Below are 15,077 nucleotides of genomic sequence, written 5' to 3' on the forward strand. Positions count from 1 at the left end.
ATCAGAAAGAATTGTACCATGTGATTGTATCTTGTGATTCTCACCTGCATTATAAAAGGCTTGTCCACCATATTGAAGTAGGCATTGCTTAATCACTGTGTGATCATTTGCATGCGTTTATCTCCCGCACCAATCTCCAGCAACCGGACTTTTCTTACCATGCAACAATATAATCAGTGCCTCCTTTTGCACCCAACAGCTCATCATCAAGAGAGAGACCAGACTTTGATTTTCACCTCTGCCCAAGGAGAGCTGAGCTCCCAAATCTCAGTTTGCACGGAATAATGAAAGGGGATGGAGGCAAGAAGACTGAATGGAAACACAACCCTGCAGCTTAGTGGACACTGTAGGACAAGGAAGAGAGGATGGATGCTGATGCCTGCTACAATGGATGTTAAACCACTTGATAAAAGCAGTGAATGAGCAGCTCTGTACCTCTTCTGCCAGAGACATGGTTTAACCCTGCAGGATACAGCTGTGTTCCCATCTGGTTACATTAAGCTTAGTTTCATCACCATGGGCTGAACCTGAGATCATTCCTCTGTGAGTGGAGAGTGTTCACATCCCATCAAGCAGGAGTGGAAGAAAACCCAGAGCACAGCAGGAGTGAGGCACCAAACAGCCCCCCAGCCCACGGCTCCCCTTCAGTGCCTCTGAGCAGGAGACCTTGCACCACTCCTGTGATATAGGTGTATTAAGACTACAACACATTTCTCCAAAAATTGTTTGGACCTTTCACTACACTTTAGTCTTTGCCTTATCTGTTGGAGCCTTACAGGTTGCTATGTTTACAGCTGCTCCCACTGCTAATGTGGCTTTGTTTATGATACAGAAGAAAACATGTCATTTTTTATTTTCTGATTGCTAATATTGCTTCTCCTGTTTTACATTTTTACCACATCAATCTAGAAGACCAGAGATAACTCAGATGAAAAGGAGTCAATTATGTGGTGCCTGAGATACTAGAAGTCTGGACTTTACGACCCAGGAAGTTTCTCTCTGCACCATGCTCCCAATTTGTTGGATTTCTTTTTTTGTTCTTTAATATCAACAAATAAAATAACATATCCTGGATACTCTGCAGTCAACAGCACTCACTTTATTGGCAGTAACTGACTTGGAAGCTACTATATCTCTGTGCCTTTTCAGTTTTATATAAGTATTTATATTATATATATACTTTTTCCATCATCTAGGAATATTATTTTTGCTTTTCATCAGAAATTGAAAGCTTGCTGACACTAGATTTTTTGACAACTTCTGAAATGAACCCAAGCTAGGAATTTTCCATTGTTTTCCATTTGCATGATGATATTTTCCAAAGCTTTCCTTTCCACTTCATCCTTGATTGGCATGCTACCACTGATATGTATAGGAGAAGAATTGGGTCAGCACTTGAGTCCTTGGGAACTCTCTGCCAGTGGCTGCTAGGAATGTCAGACTGGTGATGCAATAGATTAAATTTACCTATGATGTATTACAGTTGTCTTCAGAGAGGTCTGCACCTTGGACAAATATCTCCTGTTAGTGTGACTGCAATGCTCAAGTCTTCCCTTCTGAACAGCTTTCTGTCTAAAATGGCAAGCAGCCAAGCAATAATAGCTGTGCTTAAGCAACTTTCAAACTTTTATTAGTTTTTTTTTTTTTAAAAAGATGAACAGAAGCCTATAAATTTCACTATTAGAATGTACTGAGAAGCAGTTTTGAAGTAAAATCACCATCCTTTTTGATCGAATCTTAGGATGCTAGGTGTGGGGACCTTGTAGGGGAAAGAATGTGCCTCACTGGAAAGTACTGAAAAAACTGTTCTTCTGTTGAAGTTTCCAGACACTGAATTCCCATTGGAATATCCTAGATATCATGCAGTATAAGACTATATATTGTATAATTTCAGTACCAGACAATATTATACACAAATATTCTTCACTCTCGTATATTTGAGAGATGATTGTTTATTCCTTGTTCTTTATAACTTTTTACTTGGCAGAGGGCTCATTTTGAGTTTTCCTGCCTGTGTTGAATTGCCCATGTATCTCTGCCCAAGGCTGGAACTGCTGACAGGGTTGGGATCCAGTCCTGGACCTGGAGAAAGCACCTTTCCTTGTTTCTAGGGGCTGTACTCTTTGGCAGTTGCCCTTTCTAGGGGACACTTTTTGAGTACTAGTTGCTGGTCTGCAGATGTGAGCCTGCAGGTTCCAGGGCTGTTACCCAGCAGACTTCACCAGCAGGAAAAATTACCTTAGAAAAAAATTATAAATAGTGCAAACACTGGACACAACAGAAGGAGTAGCCTTAAGTACCTTAAATTAAGGGAACTGAAAGTCCTCTCACTAGACGATGACATTTTAAGCAGCCATTATAATTAATCTTCTTTTAATATATAATAATAATCAAAGAAAACACAACACAACCCGTACTTCTCTTGCTGACATGTATCCAGGAGACAAAGTGGATTTAAAGTAAGGTCATCTTTGTAATCTGGTAGAAATAAAATCCTGAAAGCAGGAATTGATCAATATGGAGAGCAGCAGGTAAAAGTAGTACAAATACCTGCTCTAAAAGCCTTTGATACAGTAATTCCCACAGGTACCAGGAAGCTGTTAGCTAATCAGACAACGATGCACCATATGTTTCACTGTCTAGTCAAAAAAAAAAAAAAGAAGAGCAAGAAAGAGAGAAAATCTCTAAGCATACAGTCAGCAAATGACAGATGTGCATGCTGGTGCTCTCCGGAAGAGGGTGAAACCATGGCCAAGGCTGTGAGTCATTCCTAAATGAGCAGGGCTGAATGGCACTGAGGAAGCTGGTGGCTGGGTTTCACGATGCGACCAGCCACACGGCCGTGGCATACACCCCAGGCCAGCCTGGCGCTGCCAGGGAGCCTGCTTGGCAGTGCGAGCATGTCGAGCAGGTTTTGAAGAGCCAGCCTGGTCTCCTATGTACATCTTCAAGGCAGCTGTCTCCTGCTGTCAGTAAGTACAGTAAGTATGGGAGAGTGTTTGCAGAGGACTCTGCCAGCCAGACTCCTTGGCAGACAGGAGACTGGGTTCACCACAAATCCTGCCAGGTGCTCAGCAGGTCCCAGAGAGGCCAAACATCTTCTGTGAAGGCTGAAGGAACTCCGTGTCCAGCAGACTTGACTGTAACTAAAGCAGCAGGAAACAGCAATAGCTTGTACCTCCACTAGAGACAACCCACCAGGTGTTAATCAGACTTCTGGGAGAAGCTATGTGCAATCCACAAGGGTCACTGGTCCTGCAGGAACCAGGAATTCCTGTACATACCTTTGATCACCACTTTTCACACACATATATAAAACTGATATAGATTATGCTATACTCCTGTATAGAGACTGTATTGTATAGATCATAAATTATACCTTATTCTGGCTGTATTATGAATTCTGTTTTCTACAGATGTAGGTACAAATTAAGAAGTGTGCAGAAGTGCTGAAGTACAATCCCTGTCTCACCAGTTTTATGGTAAGATGGGGTAAAATCACCTCCTTGCTGCCTACCGCTCACTAAGCTTCCTTTTTCTTTGATCCAACCGTTAAGATCCTGTCATTAATCCGTGCAAGCACTGGCAGTTGTAGGACCCTCTCTATGCTGATTCAACTCACTAATCTGTAGAAAAATTAGTAGAGCAGAAAAAAAGTGGTTTGTTTTATGCTGAGTTGAACTCCCTTCTGATTTTCTTTGCGTAGGTGAACTGGAAATCTCCTTCTATAATGGAGTGGGGCTAATTCTCATCTCCAATTTTTCTCTTCTAGATTTCCTTTCGATGCAGGTGGGTATCCTGTAAAATGGACCTTGTGCTTTTTGCCTCCTCTGTCTGGAAACATTTTGTTGTCATTGAAGGTGGAGCCAGGACTAAACATTTCCTCCCCAGCATCATGTGGAAATGGGCTTCAGGGATGCAGGCTGCTTGGAAAGTGGACGAAATGCACAGCACAGTAAGAGCTGGGAAGGGCAAAACAGTGGTTAAATAAAGAAATAATGTTTTTTGTGCATCTGATAGCACGGGACTGACTGTCTGTCAGGATGAGCATCAGAGGGTTATTTGTTTTCCCTTAGGTTTGTGTATCTCAGAGCTGGTTTGTTATTTTTTTTTTTTTTCTTTAAGCAATTATTTGTCAATGCACCATGTTTTAAATATGCCTCCTGCAGGAGTGCTCGTCTGGTCTAGTGGTGCAGGGAAAAACCTTCCCTGTAGGGCAGGCTCCCTTCTCAGTTCTCCAGGCTGCCCCAGGCTTGTTGCAGGGCTTAGCCCCTGCAGAGGGGTCAGGGCTTGGCATGCGCAAGCAGGACCCCAGCGGAGGAATGGTTCTGTCGCTGCACAGCTACAACTGCATCTCTCAGGAGTGTCTTGAGAGCACCGCAAAAGGGACTGGGGCTTGATGCTACAAGGATGCCTGACTTCTGGACTGTAGAAATGTCCCTGACAGCAATTATTTTCTCTTTGTTTAGCCCTCAGCTGTTCCTCTTCTCTGCTACCAAACCTTTTTCTTCCTTCTGGCTGAAGCCCCTCTGAAAACCCTCCCAGAATTATATGACCCTTTTCGCATATTCAGCCTCCATCTCTCTGCAGAGATGCCTGGAGCAAACTTCTTCTCTTGGACTTCAGCCCAAGAACCCACCTACAATCTAGTTCAAGTGCAATCATTAAAGGCTAATGATGCTCCATTGTCTTGAATTATATCTATATTGCACAATCTAGTGGAAAGCTATCAAACTAACCATAAATGAATTTAGTCAGCACAGTAAGCAGTTTAGCCAAGCTACCATGGGGCTACTAAAGGGCTAATTTACCCCCTCCAGAAGAAGATCAGCAGAGACAAATCTTAATCTGGTGAGTGCAATTAAGACATTCATCCAAAACTCAAGCTGAGTTACACTTTACAGAAGAAATCAAAAAACCAGCCTGGGTAAATCTACAGAGTACAGAAAAAAAGAAAAGGGTAAAGTGAAGGGAAGGCTCTTGTTTTGTAATTTTGATTTTATTAATCCCAGTGCTAAAAGGATACTTTCCATCTCTGTTTAATCAGCAGGTGGTATTTACTGTGGGCACACAGATGTAATAGAGCCATTGGCAGTGAATGTGTCCAGTCTGATACTGGAAATAGAAATCTTGCTTTTAGGGAAGGGGACACCTGAAGCAACTTTACCCAGAGAAAGGCATGTGTGTGTGAGAAGTACTGAGCTGGACAGGAGGCAATGTATGACTAGATTGTGGGAGGATCTGTATGTGATCATGACTGCAAAAGCAAGCAACTCGTTCAACAGTCTGAAAGGTACCTGGGGTGAAGGATAACTGAGAGGTCAGGTGTTCCCTGCAGTGAAGGCTCTGATCTCTTTCTATCCCATTCTATTAGTATTCCCCATGGTTCCTCCATCTGTCATAGTCTGCATTAGACATGGAGGGATGAAATCATCCTCATCATTTCTTCTCCCCATCTAAGTGAGAACTGTTTGTGCTTTGTTGGATTAAAACATGCTGTGGTTGTTTTCAGGACTCACTAATACCAGGATTAATCTGAAGCTACTGCACAAAGACCACATTCTGTCGTCTCTGACAGTTGGCATACCATGACACTGGTCTCAGATAGGTGTGACATCTAGGCTGGAGGACAATATGGTAGAACTGCACCCCTGTGCATTATCCTCTTATCAGACAAAACTGGCTTGTCCTCATTTAAATGGTCCCTGGAAGAAAGCAAAGCTGAAGCGCTAAGCATCTTATGGATCAGCTTGCAATGAGCATTCATGAATTTTAGGAAAGGCCTGTGCAAGATCAGAAGGTTTGGGAAGGATAGTTCTGCAAAGCGAAAGACTGACTGTCTGCTGCCTAAGAAGCTGAAAGAAGAGCATAAATAGCACAAATACAACAAATCTCCTTTGCCAGGCAGCTTGGCATCATGAGCAGCAGACAACACAACTTTTCTCTGAATAGATACAAATGGACAGCGTGACGAAAGCAGTAGATAAGGGACTGTAGGTTAATGTGTTAGAGCCTATTTTACCCTTGAGCAATGGCAAAGACTATGTTTGGTCATGAAATGTGGAGACATCACCGCATTCCAAGTGCTGAGTGCAATTATGGCTGCAGTAGATCTCTTGCTAGGACATGTGCATGGGGAAATGTTTCCCATAGCTGGAGAGATTTCCATGTAAAGATTCTTTCTTGTCTTACATGCTGCGCCAAGGAAAACATAGCACTGGGGCAAGGGAATTTCACAGCAGAAAGAATTGAGTCCATGAATGAGTCCACTGTAGCACCCATAATGGGCATGAATGCATGATGGCCCTTTGCATGGTGGGAGAACTGGAAATGGCTTTGGACACAGCCCTGCCCTGCAGCTGGCTGGTGTTGATCCTATCTCAGAATAGAAGATGGAAAAAGCTGTAACAACCTGTCAGGCTTGCCAATACTGAAGGAAAGAAGGGAAAGGAGGGGAGGGTGAAGGGACGAAAGGAGGCATGGACAGACATAAAGAGAACACTTTAAAGAAAGGCTTACATCAATCCCTGTGTTACTGAACCAAGACAGTCAAGTGAGAAAGTCATGATTAGAGTTCATTACCACTAGCAACCTATGGCCATTAATTCTCTCTGGTAGCAATACCTGAGGTTGCAGCAATGTCCAGCCTGTGGCTGGGGCTCTGTGTGCTGGAATGTAGCACACAATAGGGTACAAATATTTACCTTATAGTTGTTAAGGAAGTTGAAGAAGATAAAAACAGTGCCATGGAGAAAGGAGCAGTTAAGTGAGCAAGGTGAACAACAAATCACTGACAGAGATTGCTCTTCCTGGCACCAAAGTTCGGTGGTGCATCCACAGAAGAAAACACCTCTTTCAAGGATGACAGATACTCTCCATCTATTGTTCCATAGCTCTTCATATTCCCTACGTTGCCACATGAATTCTTAGTCATAAAGCACTTTATTAACTTAGTCCTCAAATGCTCCAGGAAGGAAATCAACCTGGCTGAACAACCCTTCCCATACTGAAGTGGACCAATAATTGCTGAGTCTGATTTAAACCAACAATTCTTTAAGCTTTTCCTCATTACTGCAAAGCAGGATGGTGGTACTTGAGTAACAGCCTGAAAAGGGGATTTTCTCACTGGATTTGCTCTCCCTTTGCTTTCAGAGCCATTCTGGCTGTCTTCCTGGGAAAAGAAAATATCCTGCCATCCACAGTTAGCAACCCCTGTTTTTCAGATCCCTTTACCCCCTAGAAGACCCTACTGTGTGCCTTGTGGTTCAGGGTTTTCAGACCAAATCAGGGATCAGAATCTGGATTTCAATAAGAAAGGATCTTCAAAGAGAATGCCTGATCTTTCCCTTTGATACTCATGGAAATCCTCTTAAGGCCCCTGCTACTCTCAACTCTGGCTACGGAGGCTGAGAGAGAGGAATACTCTCTCGCAGAGTGCACCCTTTAGCCACTCTTGATCAAAGCCTGGATCAAAGCCTGGCAGCTGGTATCCATCCAGAAGCAAACAAATAAATGCATAGGTGAAGAAATGAGGATCTGAAATTTGCCCTTGGGTAGCCAGCCGTCTATATCAACACTGTGAGTATTCTCAGCTGTTAAGTAAAAGCTGAGAAGATAAATCCCAAATATAAGAAATTAAAATCAATAAACTCACCGAGTCCTCCATGTCACAGTTCAGACTCATAAAGAGATACAACCACTAAATCCCTACAGTGCTGCTCTACCACAATTGCACACATTAAAGAAAGGGAGGAAAGAGTTATATGAAACATTTGGCTGGGTATAGGAATCAGTTATCTTAATGATGCAATATCAAAAGGAAATATTGTCTCATTTAGAGATCTACCAGCTACAGTCACTACAATACTCCCAAAAGGATGGTAATTATTCTCACAGATGCCTAGAAATTAAGAATTATACTTTCACTATATTTAATATCATAGCTGTACTTTCAAGGATCATCTGTCTCAGTAAAGCTTTGGGGATCTAATTCAATTGCTTTTTGTCTGTCATTGCTTATTTATAAAATACGTGTCCTTCTGGTGATACTGTGTTCCAGTGGATCTCCCAGAAGCTGGAAGAAGAACTGATGAACAAGAAAGATCTGATCTGCTCACCATGCCTCTAGGACTGCAAGCTGTCCTCAACTGTCTTGTTTTGCAAAGAAAAGGACATACCAAAAAAATGCATCTGCCTCATGCTGATCAAGCCACATGGTAGGACAGAGACATATCCACCTTTTGCTACTTTGTGCTGATCGTTCTGCTAAAATCAACAGCTAGCAACATCTGCAATGTGTGAGACATTTGTTTACTTCTGTGCAGACAATGAATAATTTGTAATGGGTTATTTACAAGATCACACTATTATGGAACAACTTTACTGTGAGCCCCAGAGTAACACCAAAATTGATAAGCTATGCAAAGACAGGTGAAATGCAGCCATTCCTCAAGTGAGACATTGTGCTTGGGGATGTCACATGTATGTGATTATGATAAAGACAAGATATCAGAGTAATGTTTGAGGATAAGAAAAAAAGACTCAATATAAAACTTCCCAGCCAAATTTCTGAGGAGTGGTGGCCATCATGCTTTTTTGAGGGCTATCAACAACTCATCCAATTTGGATTCTAGTTGTCTCCAGGCAACCTTCACTAGCTTTGTGGTCTGTAAGCCCGTGGTTCACTATGCCCCTGAGTGGCAATCAACTGAATCCTCTTCCATTTTACTCACTCCTTGATGTCACCCAGGTTTGTGCTCAGAAAGTTTACTGTTGGGTGAGGTGTGTGTGCAGTGTTGATGTGGAGGTGCGAGCAGAGCATAAAAAGCTAATGTGGGCACTTTCTCTTGAGCTTTACACAAAACCAGTGTCTAACAGTAAGGAAGCGGTGCCAGGAGCAAGCCCAAAGACACAGTGCTACGAGGAGATTGCAACATGGGAAGGTAGGCTCTTGGAAAGTACTGCAAAGTGGATGGCAGGACCCCAGGGAAGGAGGGAATGTTGGTAGTCCCAGGGGTGGACTGTGTGGGATGCAGAGAAAGGAGGTGGTGGGTAGGGAAGAGTCACAGAACCCACTTCTGCCGTTAAGCCTGTAAGCCCATTATTACTTCTCTGAGCTGTGTTCCAACACAACAATTAAAAATATTAAAAGTATTAAAAATGGACTCAACTTGAAGGTCACAATTACTCATCTTGAATTTTATGCCACTCCTCATATGCTTAAAATTATGTGTATGTTTAAGTGTTTTCTGGATGGGAATGTTAACTGATAAGCAGCATCCAATGTCAGGCTAACAAATGTGTGTGGGGTCTTATAAGCTTCCTATAGAAAATAACTGGCAGTGCCTTTCAGCCTTGAAAGCTACCCCTCTTCATAGTCTAGAGTATATTGTTCTTCTGATTAACAAACCACAAGATGGATTTCTTTCCAAATGTCTGATGCCTTGTGAATAATTTTCTTAATCAAAATGAATAAGCAGGAAGCACATATTTTACCATTGCTGCTATGATACTGTAAATTATTGCATTTTTTACTCAACTGCTCTTGTGGTTTTGTTCAGTTCTAGGAAATACATGAAGAAATCATTCTGGAGAAGGGTTTAATGTGATGCTATAGAAGTTTGGATTCAGCTGTCTACCAGATGCTGAGTCATAAAGAGAGAGAAGGATGTTTCAGAGATAATGGATTATGGATAGAGTTTGTAGGTTTCAGTATTTATTCTTATTAAAAATCAGTGATCTAAACCACAGTGATTCTTGCTTGTCCAAGATTGTCAGTTACAATTTCTGGTCAATGTGGGAGAGCATCTGACCCTGGCACAGCACCAGCTGTACAGCTGCTGGTACAGGTCTTAGGGCAAGAGAGAGAGAGAGAGAGACTGAAAAACCAGCCAGTGCACAGAGGGTAAAAAGATGTGCTGTGAGCCTGGGAAGTGAATAAGGGAAAAAATTGGTAATTTTTTAACATTTATTGATTAAATCCTGCCCCGTCTCTTCATGGAGCACAGCTGTCTGCTGTAAAAGTTAAAAGCCAGCACAGATCAACAGCAGAACCGTGCAGGGAGAAGTCCAGCTTGTACTGCTTCGACAAATCCAGTGGTAAATGTGTGTCCAGGCACAGAGCTCTGGGCTCTCCCAGGTGCTCCCGGGGCTGTGAGTTTGGTCTTTTCCACTGCACTATGGCCATCGATCCTCAGGGGAACAGCTGCTGCAAGGAGAGATGGAGTGTTTCACTCCACCTCCACTTAGTGTAGGATTCAAGACATGCCACTAGGCTGGCTGGATTTCTCTCTCACACACATGCGTGCATACACACAAATAAAATGACGATGACAGCAAAACACAAGATGGGAAGTGCAGCTGTCAGGAATTTCTTGGCTCACATGAGGAAGATGGGGAGCGGCCAAGAGAAATGAGAGGAGGAGGGCAAATCCCTCATAAAGAAAAACAAAATAGACAAATGCAAAAAACAGGAGGTCTTTTAAGGCTTGAAAAAGTGGAAGGAAAAGAAAATGGTGTGGAGGGAGAGGAGAAGAAAAAAGAGAGAAAAACCAGAGAAAAACTGGGGAGTTATTGATGCTGCAGGATCAAAGACCTGATGGCTGTGTGTTAATTGTGCTTGGTTTATAATAAGCATCAAAATTCAGCCCCAGCTGCATTCAGATGAGCCGAGAACATGTTCCATAACACTTGTTAGGGAATGTTGTTTCCTTACCAAGACATTTAGTGATAGATGGGAGATGAGCTAGTGGTCTCTGTGTCCATCTTCTAACAGAAGTGAGCTGCCACAAAACCAGAAGTTGTGAGGTTCCCAACTGAACTTCTCTGCTCAAGCTCTGTTTTAATTTCTGCGGGAGCATTGTGAAACCAAACCTTCAGACTGATAAAGGTGAGAGCGAATGTGGGTGAGGCTACTAGCTGTGAGCAACTGGAGGGATAGGATGGAGAAAATCACTCTGGCTGCTAACTCTGTCTGTGCACATGGAAAGAGAATCATTTACAATTACTCCCAAATATCCGTCTAACAAAAAGGCTATTTAAAATAAAAGGCATTTACTAGTTCTGGAACAAAGCAGCAGTGTAAGTTCAAAGACGTCTCTGAGGACCACACGAGGTTTCCCTTGCTACGCTTCCATTTGCAACACGCATGCAGGGACAAGAGGACTGGGTGAGCTGCAGTCACCATTGCTGTAAGGGGTTGCTGAAGCAGCATTCCTGAAGGAAGAAAGATCCAGGAAATTCAGGAGTGAAAGAGAAGCAGTGTGTCTTGAGCAAGAGGATGAAGAAGGTGCTGACTTGGAGGGAGCTCCACAGTTCCTCAGAGTGGGGCTGGATCCACCTGGTCCTTAGCTGCGGCATTGAGCCTGAAGGCCAGTCAGCTGCTGGAGGATGCTGAGTTCCCCTTTGTAGCTTGACAGCTGAGAAGTGCCTCAAAAGCCCCCAAAGTGGGACCACAGAACAGAGAGGTCAGTGCCAAGCACATGCTTTTCAATGTGCCTCTGTTTCTCTTTTGTAACTTTTCAATTTGACAGCTGAGACCTTAACCCTTCACTGTGCTAGAGTATTTTTTGTCTTTAAGCTTGTCTAGGTACATGCCTCAGCCCAGATCGGTCCAAGGCTTGCGGCTCCTCTGGAAGCCATGAATCCCTGTAAGGCAGTGTGTGCAGACTGCACACCCTTTGGGTGCCTGCAAACCAGGATGCATGAGGAAATGGCCATGGTTAGGTTACAGCCTTTAGGGCATACCAGGACCAACCCACCAGCCTGAAAAAACCAGTCTGCAGTTAGTACCATCATCAACAGTTCACAGACAGAAGTTCTTCAGGTTTACCCACCTGCCTATCTTGGGCTAGGGATAAGCTGTTGGGAGATAGCTCAGTTTGCCTTTTTATCCCAAAATGTGTCAGGTACCTAAAAAAGACAGCCTCACAGGCTAAAGCAGATGGCACCATTATTAGGAAAAAAATCAGGGAGATTTTGAAATGGGACCTGACTCCAGCCTGGTACTTCAAGATTAGTTCTGAAGAGTAAAATGTATGCAAATATGTCGTCTACAAGGTGAGCCACTTCTGTCCCTGCCTTTTGCATGAGTATGATAACTGTAGCTACTTATCTGTGCTAAAATCCCATCCTCCCTCCCTCTCCTCAGTTCTCAGTCCCAGATGCCAAGTTCTTTCAGTCACTCATCTGGCAGGTACATATGAAATGCTTGTTAGTTCAAGGACATGTACTAATAAAATAAGCATATCACAAAAGGCACCACCTGGTCAATATGCTTAACATTTTGTGCAACAGATAAACACAGAAGGAACTGATGAAGCAATGACAATTGTTATGTTTGCGGAGTAGTTACATGTTACTGAGCAACTCAGACCAACAGGATTCATCCCTGGTCAGTCCTCTCTTCCTGTTATATTACTCCAGGGAAGTGTGTTTTATTCAACTGCCCGTGGAGCCTGGCTATTAATAGGGGTCTAAAGTGCACCAGATTGGCCATTGGCAGTCCCATTAAGATGCATAAGTGCATATTACTCATTTTATAGTTTGTGTGTAATCTGAGCCTTTCAAATTTCCCTTGAAAGTCTTAGCTTAGTTACATATCATCACCTTAAGCAAAGGTGATGAAGTTCAGAGGAGTGTTGCTGTTGGACTCCCTGCTGTTAGGTGTTGTTGGGACTGAAAGTCTTTGTGCATTCAGGACACAAATTACTAGAGGCTGTGAAAGTGGGCTGGGGAAATAACACAGCTGTTGCTGGTGACAGCCTACTATGTTAGGTGGACTATTTGTCCAACCCAGTTCGGCTGTGCTTATATTCTGTGCTGTTTCATGGCTGTCAGCCCACATGACAGCATATGGCAGATTTGATTTGTACTTTTAATAGGGCAGTTGGAGAGGACTCCAGGATAACCTAGGCTATTTTGAGGGCTTGCTGACAAGCCTGCACCCCATGTTAAAAAATATATTCCTATCAATCACGCTTCATCTCATCAAATATTGATGGTTTAAGAAGGAACCATCAGAAGACAACATGCCTGGCTGTCCTAGAATCACAGAATCATAGAATCATTTAGGTTGGAAAAGACCTTTAAGATCATCAAGTTCAACAGTTGACCTAACACTGCCAGGTCCACCACTAAACCATGTTCCTAAGCACCACATCTACACGTCTTTTAAATACCTCCAGGGATTGTGACTGAACCACTTCCCTGGGAAGCCCATTCCAATGCCTGAAAATCTTTTTGGTGAAGAAAATTTTCCTAATATCCAATCTAAACCTCCCCTGGAGCAAGTTGAGGTATTTGCTCTTGTCCTATTGCTTGTTACTAGGGAGAAGAGTACGACATCCACCTCACTACAACCTCCTTTCAGGTAGTTGTAGAGAGTGATAAGGTCTCCCTTGAGCCTCCTTTTCTCCAGGCTAAACAATCCCAGTTTCATCATCTGATCCTCATAAGACTTGTTCTCTAGACCCTTCACCAGCTTCGTTGCCCTTCTCTGGACACGTTCCAGCACCTCAATGTCTTTCTTGCAGTGAGGGGCCCAAAATTGAACACAGTATTCAAGGTGTGGCCTCACTAGGGTTGAGTACAGGGGACAATCACTTCCCTAGTCCTGCTGGCCACAGTATTTCTGATACAAGCCAGGATGCTATTGGCCTTTTTGGCCACCTGGGCACACTGCTGGCTCATATTCATCTGACTGTCGATTAACACCCCCAGGTCCTTTTCTGACAGCCAGCTTTCCAGCCACTCTTCCCCAAGCCTGTAGTGTTGCACAGGATTTCCCGAGCACACTGGGATTGTCCAGACCACTGGGTGGTTGGTCCTAGTCTGTCTGAGCACTTTCCCAAGCAGAGGATCTGGGTAAATCCATGCTGGCAATATGAAAATCACTCTTCAGAAGAAGACTATGCCTTCAGGAAGGGAAAAACATGGTCTTTTATGAGGACATAAGTACCTAAAATATCATGATGCTCCAGCTGTACATGCTACAACTCTCCTCCCCTCTGGCTGTGCAAATTCTAAAGACCCTGATCACTTTGGCATGAATTATTGAAAGGAACAGAATGAATGCTTAAAAACAAGAAAATGTGATTTTTAAGCACCTCATTGTTTCCTTCTTCACTGTATTGTCTGCTGCCTCCTAAACACTGCAGATAGTCCTTAATTCCATTAGCTCTGTACATGAATGCTTAAGCTGACCACTAGCATCCTGTCACCAGGAATAAACTTCCCTAAGGGGAGTTATTACACAATTGTGGAAGTTTTGTAACCTTTTCTGAGGCATCTAGAGCTGGCCACTCAGTGCAGACAGGACTTTGGTTGGTAGGGACTATTGGCATGGCAATGTGAAGAAGGATCTTTTCTTGGAGCTGTCTTGAATAGGAAAGTAGTAGTAGTATTAAGTAGAGTTAGTACAGAAACAAAGCCAGAGGTTCCGCTTTTTGTCTTGAAGGAGCTGCAATTTAATTTCAATTGGAATGTAGCATGGGAAGGTAATGAAGAAATCAGAGAGCAATAAGAACTGAACAAGGCTGGAGCAAAGAGGTATTGAACAAATTATCTTTCCTATTTTCTGGTGAGTGTGTAACATGTCAAAGAACCTGCTTCATAGCAATATTCTGATCAATATTACTGATACTGTAATCATATATATGATGAGTAGAACCAGCAGAAAGAAAAGGGTTTTCCTGTAGTAATAGATATATTACGAGGCTGGAAAACTTATGGAAACCAAGAAACATTTTGTGTCTTGCTACCTGTCCTTTTGATCACATTGGTATCTAGTATTAAAATAGGTCATGGCTCTGCTGCGCAAGGTGCTGTGCAAACATACCACAGCAGACCTGCAGCTGTCAGGGAACATTGTTTTCATTGGAAAATCAATTTAATGCCTCCATGTCAGCTCTGTGATATTTTTTTCCCTGGGACAGACTTCTCAAACAACTTGAAGGAATGGTTTAGTGGAATGTGGGGAGAGGTGATGTGCAACAGGTGATGACTCGTGGGCACTTTTTACCTTGTCAAAATCAATTCATACAGTTCACCTCATTAGTAAATGTCATTTCTCCTTGGGT

At 43.0% G+C, this 15,077-nt stretch overlaps 1 long non-coding RNA gene across 1 annotated transcript; it reads left to right on the plus strand.

Moving 5' to 3' along the window:
• Positions 1-3,808: 3,808 nt before the first annotated feature.
• Positions 3,809-9,744, plus strand: LOC141925665 (uncharacterized). Its single transcript, XR_012623902.1, has 2 exons — positions 3,809-3,955; positions 8,060-9,744. It is a non-coding gene; the product is annotated as an uncharacterized LOC141925665 (long non-coding RNA).
• The last annotated feature ends 5,333 nt before the right edge of the window (positions 9,745-15,077 follow it).

The sequence above is a fragment of the Strix aluco genome, chromosome 7 (assembly GCF_031877795.1).
Source record: "Strix aluco isolate bStrAlu1 chromosome 7, bStrAlu1.hap1, whole genome shotgun sequence".
NCBI classification, from domain to species: Eukaryota; Metazoa; Chordata; class Aves; order Strigiformes; family Strigidae; genus Strix; species Strix aluco.